This window comes from Echinops telfairi, unplaced genomic scaffold (assembly GCF_000313985.2).
Source record: "Echinops telfairi isolate 266 unplaced genomic scaffold, ASM31398v2 ScPeMD7_7469;HRSCAF=8507_1, whole genome shotgun sequence".
NCBI lineage: Eukaryota > Metazoa > Chordata > Mammalia > Afrosoricida > Tenrecidae > Echinops > Echinops telfairi.
In genome coordinates this window covers 5,343,889-5,353,714 of record NW_022111373.1, presented here as the reverse complement: position 1 = coordinate 5,353,714, position 9,826 = coordinate 5,343,889, and the positions used below count along the sequence as shown (strand labels likewise).

General features: G+C 46.8%; 1 protein-coding gene across 4 annotated transcripts in view; it reads left to right on the top strand.

Annotated features, from left to right (window-relative positions):
* Positions 1-5,985: 5,985 nt before the first annotated feature.
* CUNH5orf24 (chromosome unknown C5orf24 homolog) overlaps positions 5,986-9,826 on the top strand; it is a 10,236-nt gene continuing 6,395 nt past the window's right edge. For 2 of the 4 annotated variants that reach the window (XM_004696621.2, XM_045285304.1), the window contains exon 1: positions 5,986-6,181. The gene's annotated coding sequence lies outside the window, so the exon portion shown is untranslated. Of the gene's footprint in view, positions 6,182-6,782; positions 6,930-7,193; positions 7,395-9,826 lie in introns of those variants that run through there. The other 2 variants (XM_045285305.1, XM_045285306.1) reach the window with 2 other exon arrangements.

The following is a 9,826-nucleotide window of genomic DNA, read 5'->3' as shown; positions in this document are numbered from 1 at the left end:
TTTGATCATTCTGGTGTCTCATACAATAAAACCGACAACTACTATTCTGGGAGGCATGCAAGTCTCCTGATAGCAGACAATAACCTAAGTCACAGGGAGGGGTAGCAACATAGGCAATACAATCAATAGGAGGGGGATGACCTAGGCGTGTGGGATAAACAGTGGTGTCTGCTTGATCTAGACAGCTGATAATGGCTACCTAACCTTGGTCATCCTTGGGCGGGTTTGACCTCTCTGGTATCTCCTAGGAATAAACAGACCACCACTATCCTTATCAGAAGGGAGTGGGTCTTATTTAGGGTGAGTCAGACTATAGTCTAGATGGCTGATGTTAGGGAGAATAACCTCTGACCTACTTTCGCTGCCTAGTGAACAATCATTCTCAAGCTAATCTGGCATATATTTTGGGGAGACAATTTAAGAGAAATCCTTTTGTTCCTCACAGAAAGTTGTATGTTTCATCGTTGCTACCCTGCACCCTGACTGGCTCATCTCCTCCCGCAACCCTTCAGTAAGGGGGTGTCCAGTTGCCTACAGATGGGCTTTGGGTTTCCCCTCTGCACTCACCCTCATTCGCAATAATAAGATTTTTTGTTCTTTGATGCCTGATACCTGATCCCTTCGTCACCTCGTGGTCACACAGGCTGCTGTGCTTCTTCCATGTGGGCTTTGTTGCTTCTGAGCTCGATGGTCCATTTTTTTTAAATGTGAAGGGGAAATGTAAGTGGATGAAACCCCTGGTGAATCCCCTCTGACCATGGACCAGGGATGACATAGCCTTGCTAGCATGCAGAATGCCTTCATTGGAAAAAGGACAAAATGTAGCACCCTATCATTTGATCCCCCTTGGGATCCATTTGAATTTGTTCTAGTTTTTAATATTTTCTGTTCTCTTTTCAATTGAGATTTCTCTGTTTAACTGTTATTATTTTAAAATTTATTATTATTAATTTTATTGTATGTTTTTCTGTATATGAAATCCAGGATTGGTAAATCTAGTAACAATAACTGGATGAATGGTTTCTTGGGGTTATGGCAGGGGAGGTTGTGGGGAAATGAGGAGCTAATAACGAGGTGTACAAGAGGGAAGAGAACATCCTAAAACTGAGTGTGGGGATGATTGTACTAAACTATTGAATTGTATGGTATGTGAATTATATGCCAATAAAACTCTTGGGAGAAAAAAAGAACAATTAATGTTCTCCTGACCTCAGCCATGGTGTGTGCAATCTCCTCAAATGCATGTGAAAGTTGGACAAGGAATAAAAAAGACCACAGAAGAATGGATATCTTTGAATTATTGTGTTGGTGTAAAATATCAAAAGTACCATGGACTGCCAGAAGAATAAACAAATCAATCTTGGAAAAAATACAACCAAAATGCTCCTTAGAAACCTTCATCTCACATACTTTGGACATGTTTTCAGCAGACCAGTCACTGAAAAACACTACCATAGTTGCTTGTTGTTGTTGACTCCAACCCATAGCGACCCTCGGCACATCAGAGTGAAACACTGCATGGTCCGGCGCCGTCCTCACAATTATTCCTGTGCCTCAGCCCACTGATGCAGCCACCGTGTCAATCCATCCCGTTGAGGGCCTCCCTCTTTTGTGCTGCCCCTCCGCTTGACCAAACAGGATGTCCTTCTCCAGGGACTGGTCTCTCCCGACAATGTGTGCAAAGCATGTAAGATGAAGTCTTGTCATCCTTGCCTCTAAGGAGCGCTCTGGCCTTACTTCTTACAATACAGACTGGTTTGTCCTTTGAGCAGTCCAAGGTGCTTTCAATGTTTTTCTCCAGCACCCAATTCAAATGCATCTATTCCTCGAATGTCTTCCTTATTCGCATGCATATGATGAAAGGGAGAATGCCATGGCTTGGGTCAGGTGCATCTTAGTAACTCAGTATCCTTGCTCTTCTGGACTGTATGGGATACAAAAAGACTGTTCCCCAGCTCATGGCTCCCCCAAATATATGTTAGACTTAGGACACTGCTTGCAACTAATGGTAAATGATTGTCAAGTATCTCCCTGAAGACTCAGCCACCCAGCACAGGCAGACACCATTGTTCCTCCCACAATGGGCAGGGCTCACTCCCTGCTGTTGGGGACAGTGGATTGCTTCCCCTGAAAGCTCAGGCTAAATTAAGTCTCCACCGCTAGGGCAATCAAGGTTAAGCCGCCATCAGGATCCGCCCATCTTGTCACCTATATACCCTTAATCCCTCCTCTTCCTATAGTGTGTGTACCTCTAGATTATCCCCCTCCCATTACTGTATTACCTATAGTACAACCCTTTCCTGTGAAGTATTTCTTTACCTGTAATTAGGGGGCTTGCACATCCCCTAAAGATATTTAAGCTTTGGTTAGCAATAAATCTCGCTCTCTCTCTCCTGCTCTCTCCTGCCCTGTACCATCAAGAGGAGCTGAGGTGAGCATGCTACTATGAAATGTGTCTGACTTCTTTATTTCACTCTCTCTCCTGTTGCTCTTACTCTCTATGACTTTATTATAATCTTTGTATATCTCAACCGTACAATTGCGCTTACTGACCCCATGATTTGTTGGGGGGGGACCAGCTACCCCCACAGAACAGGTCTTCTGCAGCAGAAGTACCTATGCAATGTGTTGTTTGATCTCTTGACTGCGCCTTCCATGAGCATTGATTGTGGATCCAAGTAAGACAAAAGCCTTGACAACTTCCACCTTTTCTCCATTTATCATGATGTGCCCTATTGGTCCAGTTAAGAGGATGTTGTTCTTCTTCACATTGAGTTGTAACCCATACAGAAGGCTACAATAATTGCTCTTCATCAGCAAGTGCTTTAATTTCCTCCTCACTTGCAGCAAGCACGTTTGTGTCATCTGCATATCGCAGGTTGTTAATACGTCTTCCTCCATTCTGATGCCGCATTCTTCTTCACATAATCCAGCTTCTCTGATGATTTGCTCAGCCTACAGATTGAACAAGATGCAGCCCTGCCGCACACCTTTCCTGATTTTAAACCATGCAGTATTCTCTTGTTCTGTTCACACAACTGCTTCTTGATCCTTGTGCAAGTTCTGAATGAGCACAATGAAATGTTTTGGAATTACCATTCTTCTCAAGATTACACACAATGTATTAAGGTTCACACAATCAAATGCCTTATCATAGTCCATGAAACACAAGTCAACAATTTTCTGGTATTCTCTGCTTTGAGCCAAGATCCATGCCACATCAGCAAGGATATCCCTTGTGCCACCTTCTCTTCAGAATCCAGCCTGGCAGTTCCTTGTCAGTGTACTGCTACAACTCTTTTTGGTTGACCTTAAGCAAAATTTTACTTGTGTGCGAGAGCAATGATATCGTTCTATAGTTTGAGCCTTCTGTTGGGTCATCTTTCTTTGGAATGGCCACAAATAAGGTACTTTGCCAGTCAATTAGCCATGTAGCTGTCTTCCAAATTTCCCGACATTCATGAATGAGTGCTTCCAGGGCTTCATCAGTTTGCTGAAAAATTTCAGTGGGTATTCCATCCATTCCTGGAGCCTTGTTTTTGGCTAGTTGGTAGAGGGTTAACTAAAAGGAGGACAATCTTCAACTAAATGGTGACAACAATGGGCTCAAACATTACAATTATGAGGATGAAGCATGATAAGTCAATGTTCCATTTTGTTGTGCAGCGGACTGCTGTGAATTAGAGCCTACTTCAGGGCACTTAACGAGAGCAACATTTTTTTAATATGACCTCAAGGATGTGTACATATTTGAACTGTTTTTCATGTTGGTACTGTTCCTTTCCACATAAAACAATACTGGTCTATTCAGTCCTGGTTTCCAGTATTTTATAGGGGCAATTAATTCAAATCGTGTTTAGAATCATGCAATGAAACCCTCCCTGCCTGCCAGAAAAGTCAATGGGCTTGCCTGCGTTCTGCACTGCATTTGATTCCCCTCCAGGCTTGAGTGTTCCCTCGGAAGAGTTCCCCTTTCCTTTCTGTTCTACTGGCAGGGTTGCTCCGGTCCAAGGGCTGTGCGCACTGGAGGACTTCCGTGCTTGGATGATCACTACAGGAGGGAAAGGGCAAGCACCTGTTTTAGGGTACAAAAGGGGTCCTGTCTCAAATATAGTTTAAAGAGATCACTTATTACATCTTAAAAGAGATAAAGGCAACACAAGACACAGATACACCACCTGGCTGAGGCCATTCACGCGTGTTTAACATGGTCCAAGAGTTTGTTGAGATAGCAAGCTTTCTGAAGGGCATGGGTCGGCAAAGGAAACTGACTGGTGGCAGATCGATACATCGCAATTCCAGGTGGGACTACAGAAGTAGGACCAGGACTGTGATGGGACATCATTAGGTAGAAGGGGTTCCAAGGTTGGTCCAGGCCCTTCTGACCAAGGCAGTCAGCATGAGATTGAGGTCATGGCTCATGACTATGTGACCTGTTGTACAGTCCCCAGTACAGTGACTTCCAGCAAAGACATACCTAGCCAAGCCCCTAAGAGAGAGACTCCCCTCCCTCCACTGGCCGGAGAGGGGATGGAGGCAACCTACTCTCCAAGGCATTTGACCTGAGGGCAATCTCCATCCTTGGATAGAAATCTGAAAGCATTCTAAAATCAAAAAAACTCACTGCCATCAGATTGATGCAGACACATAGTGACCCTACAGGAAAGGACAGAACTGCCCCTATGAGTTTCTGAGACTAACCTTTTAGGGGAGCAGAAAGCCCCGTCTTTCTACCACGGAGTGGCTGCTGATGTGGAACTGTTTGACCTTTTAGAGTGCAGCCCAGCGAGTATCCACCATGCCCCAGGGCTTTTCTGAAAGTGTTACAGTGGAGGCTTCATCTCTGCGAGGACTCTGCAAGTGGATTCTGGGTGGTCACTGCCACCCATAGCCTTTTGCAAGCCAGGGTTTCAGAGTTTAAGCTCTAACCCACGCCATACCCCATTTCTAGCATCTCTCTCCTGTCGCACAAAGCATCCTCCTTTCAGCAGCTGCCCTAATTCTGGATTCTCCCCATGTGACATCCAGGAAGGCCTGGGGAAACCAACCCCCTCTATGCCTGGAGTCCTTTAAAACATAAAAGGAGAGGCTATGTGAGCAAAACACTTTTTGTCTCATCTCTTCCTGTGATGGGAGAATGCAGAATTTGCCAGTTCTAAGAGGACAATGTCCAATAAAAACTTAAAAACAACAGAGGTAGGTGTGTGGAGCTGGGAGATAGGGAGGGGTAGGGGTTGGGAAAGCAAACAATGTATTCGGGAGGTGGGAGGGAGCGCTAGAACTGATTGTGATTATGCCACTCATTTTTAAAAGCGATTTAACCATGAAAAAAAAGTTATAAATTGATTGGGGTAACGATTGTATGATTCTTGATAGGATCGAACTATTGAATTGTATGATATGTGGATTATGTGCCGATAAAAATGGGGGGGAAATGATAAGGCGTTCCAGATCCTAGACTGAAGGTCCCAACATCCCAACCTCCTTTGCAGTTGGAAGCAACCCCCCACCCCACCCATCCATAAGCAACTGGAGGATAAAGGCTGAGTACCTTTAAGATGCGTTAAGCCTCACCGAGCACGATGCAGTTTCAATAAAAACTTTGCCAACCGAAATTATGAAGTTCCTAGGAGACTACTAAATCCAGATCTTAATTCTACCACTTATTAGATCGGTAACCTGAGAAATGGAATCAGAAGTAATTCTGACATCGCCGAATAGGTAGAAAATCAATCCTCGTGGGAAAATTCCTGTCAATTCCCTTTTTGGCAGGTCGCTACCCCCTAGAGCCTCAGCAGTTAAGCCCCCTCTCCTTGACCCTATTCTTACGCCGCGCAAGCGCAGCCTGGCGGCCAGGTCTAGCCTCGCGCGCGCTCGTGGGCCGGGGGCCGGGTCTCGCGATGCGTGTGTGCGAACAGTGCGAGCTGTGCGTGCGCGGCCCCGCGAGCACGCGCACGTCGCCCCTCGCAGACCGGGCTTGGGGTAGCTTCTTCCTCTGCTTCGGGACGAGGGACCGAGCGGTAGCCGGCATCTCCCTACCCCGCTGTCGCCACCATCTCTGCCGGGGGTCCTTGTCCCCGCCGCCCAGAGGCCGGGCTGGGCAGGGACGGCGCCGACCCGCGATTCCCAGCCCATGGGAAGCCCCTGGACGCGCTGAGGGGCCGGGCTACGAGCGGCTGAGGTAGGTGGGCGCGCGGGCTCGGCCGGCCGGCCGGCGGGGGACAGGATCGGGGCGGCGGGTGCCGGCGGGGGAGCCGCGAGGTGGATCCTGCGAGAAGGGCTCTCACACCGGGGCCGGAGCTCCGGCCTAGCGCGAGCGCGAGGAGGGGCCCCGGCCGCAGCCGCCCTTCCCTCGGCGGGGAGCCATTACTGGGGGGATGGGGGCTCCTGCGACGGGGGAGGGGGCGCCTGTTCTAGGCCAGGGGGAGGTCCGAAGACGCCCTCCTCCGTGAGCGCCTGCCGCCTGCCAGCGTGGAGCCTGCGGACGGCCGCCCAGGAGCTGGGGTTTGGGGAGGGTCCAGCACCCCTTCTTCGAGTTGGGGAGCCTGTCTGTCTCCTGCCGACTCGAGCCGGCGAATTCATTCCCAGCCGCCGTCGGGCACAACAGGTCCGCCTTCTTCGACGCCTCGGGTCCCACAAGGCTTCTGGCACGGAGGAAACGGCGCCGCGGGGCACAATCCAGGACCAGGAAGAGGACAAAGAAGGCCGGGATTTCTTTTCGGCCCCCTCCCGTCGCCTGCAAACTTTCCAGGCCCAGGGCCCGAGCTGCTGGCATTCCTTTTGGCCCCTCTGTTTCCAAGTGGACGGTTCCCTTGGAATCCGGAGGTCGGACCCATTCGAGCCCACCGTTAGCCGAATGCCCCGACTTCCACCGCCGGAGAATTGCGCCCGCAGAGCTTGGGTTTCGTGAACGGCGGGTCTAGTCCTTGGTGAGAGCCGCGTGAAGGGACTGCAAACAGTTGAGAGTCGTCCCCCCTGAAGCAGCAGTGGCCGCCACGTTCAAGAGGAGGGGAAGGAAAGGCCATACCCAAGGGCTCCTTGAGCCGGCGGGGACGACGGGTGGCAGCCTGCCCCATGGAGGCCTTCTGCCTTGACTGTAGGCTCAGGGCCCCTTCGTTAGGTGATGTTAGGTCTCCTAACCTCTGGTCGCCTGCAGTCTGTTCGCTAACCCTTACTGCTGTTCAGCCCCCGCTTTCGAGACTAGCAGGATTCAGTCCGACCCTTGGCAAGGAACGTGGCCTCCGACTCGCTAGAGCATCCCAGTGGGGCCCAGGTGGTGCCGGGGGCTAAGCATTAGGCCACTAACCCCAAGGTCGGGGATTCTTCGCAAGAAATGTGGCCGAGGTACTTTCAGTGAAATCTGTACTAGAGTATGGGAACAGTCAGAGATAACGGTAAGCGTTATTAACTGTCAAGCCCTTTAAGTGGGATAAAGGTTGTGTTAATAAGTGCAGGGCTAATGCTTGGTAGAAAGAGGTGGCTCTCTGCTCCGGTAAAGGTTGACAGCCTCGGACACCCGCAGGGCAGTTCTACTCTGACCAAAAAGCATACTGTGTATGTGAATACTGCAGCCTGAGTAAAGGTTTCCTAGCAAACCTTTCTTTCATAAGCTGAAATGGCATAAAGCGAAGAACAATTACCATTCATTTATATGGAAAAGGTTTGTGAGTGTTCTCAGACCAGCAAAATAACCTTTCTTTTGGCTCACTGCAAAATCCGAACACTAGTTTCACTTTTCACTACCGAACCCTCTCTCCCCCCTTTTGAATGTGAAAAGAAATAATTTGGAGTTTTTTTCAGTTAGCGAAAACAGGCACTAAATTGAGGCCTTTTGTATAAAGTTGCATGAAGTGAACTTTGGGAAGACGGGATACCATTCGATGATGATTATTCAAGTAGGATCTGATAGGGCTGATTCTCAGTGTTAGAGGCCTGAAAGTGGGAAAAGTTTGGTTTTAACTGTTTCTTTGGTTTTTTTTTTAGTTTACAATTCACAGGGTCCGTTGTCATAGAAAACTGCATGCCCTGTTTGTTAATCAAATTACTGAGTAACCGGAACACTAACTATTGGCAGCATCAGGGAACGATGACCTAAAACATACAGAAGATCGAAAATTTGCCCTTTAGAAATGTGCTAAAGTCAGTGTTCTCATTGTCTTGATAAGTAGTTATTGGAATCGTTCTGTTCCTGTCCGTTTATTTGGGTCCCAGTGCTTACAATTAACCTTTTATATATTTGAGCTATGTCAGAGGAAATAAATGTAATACAAACAAAATGCATAAATTCCTAGAGAAGATTGAAGGAACCTGGAGATGAGTATGAAATTTTTGGTCTTTATGACTGGTCTGATTTTTAAATGGTATGTGCTTTGCAATGTGGGCTTATGTCTGAGTAAAGACTATGTGGTAATATCTTGGTGCTAAATGTCTAATGTCAAGCAAGATGCTATATATGGTGACTGCTTTAATAAGGGGAAGTGTACGTTCAGAGAGTTTAGATACATCTTATAGGGACTGAAAAAGCAAAACTGTAAAGCGCTGAAGCTCATTGTAAGAAGAAACATTTCCTCTCGACTTGTAGTCCTATCTGTGGAAGAGAACTTCTATCTTTCTACCTCTTTTATTTGAACTTTCTGGCAGGTTGATCCCTGGATACTAAGATCATAAAAGAGGTCACTTTTTCTCTTAAAACCTGAGTGTTTTATTTCCATGTGGCCTTTAGTCCAACTTTTGGCAGTACTCAAACTGGTATTTTGATCCTATCTGTATACATACATTTTTCAGTTTATAACGCAGTGGAGAGGGTGTAGTTACTATTTTTGTAAATAGTGAGCACACGCAGAGAAAACTAATGCATGGTTTGCAAAAGAGAAGCATATAGCATGTATTTGTATAAAAATGTGGTAATTCCCCCACAAACCTCTAGTGGGGTTGCCATGCTAACAGCAACAACAGAAGGGTTTTCTGGGTACTTGGACCGAAGACTCACTGGCATGGAATTGATTTCTCATAGTAATACCCTATAGGACATAGTAGATCTGCCCCCGGAGGTTTCCAAGATTGCAGATCTTCATGGGAGCAGAGAGCCTCTTTCTGTGGAGCAGAAGGTGCCTTTGAATGGTTGGCTCTGCAGTTTGCAGCCCAGCATGTAATCCACTGTGCCACCTGGGCTCCTATTAAGAGAGAGGAGGGAGCTAAAAAGGTGAATAGGAATATTTTAAACTGAATCTTGTAGTTTCATAGAGGCTTTGGGTGGTGGTGGGGGCTAGTGGGATAAGTTCCCTCTCCTGGAAACCTTTGGCAATGTCTGGAGATATTTTTGGTTGTCACCGATAGGGTGGGGAGAGATATAGTGGGATGCTATTGGCATTTCGTAAGTGGAAACACGGGATGTTAAAAATCCCAAAACACACAGCCCTACCACAAAAATTAGCCTCTATAGTCTACAAATAAAAGGGAAATAGTAATAATTAAAATGAATAAAGTTTTGTAGAGAGGAGAAGGGTTACAGCCTTAAAAATCCTCCAGATTCCTTACCCGTCAGACCTACCACTAGTCTGAGTGGTTATAAAAGGGAGAAAAGTAAAATTGAAATGGACGACTTAAAATTCTTTTGTGACGTACAAGTTAGTTTCCCACAAAGAAAATGATCTGGCCTAAAGGATAAATGTTGCACTGTACTGACGTTGATTCTGAAGTCAGATTACCTGAGTCCATATTTGAGTTACAGCTCATCTAAAATTAGAATTTGAGCTAACTAAGGGATATAACTGAGTTCTCTTATATCCTTGGGAAATGAATAAAAAATTACTCCTTTTTTTTTTTT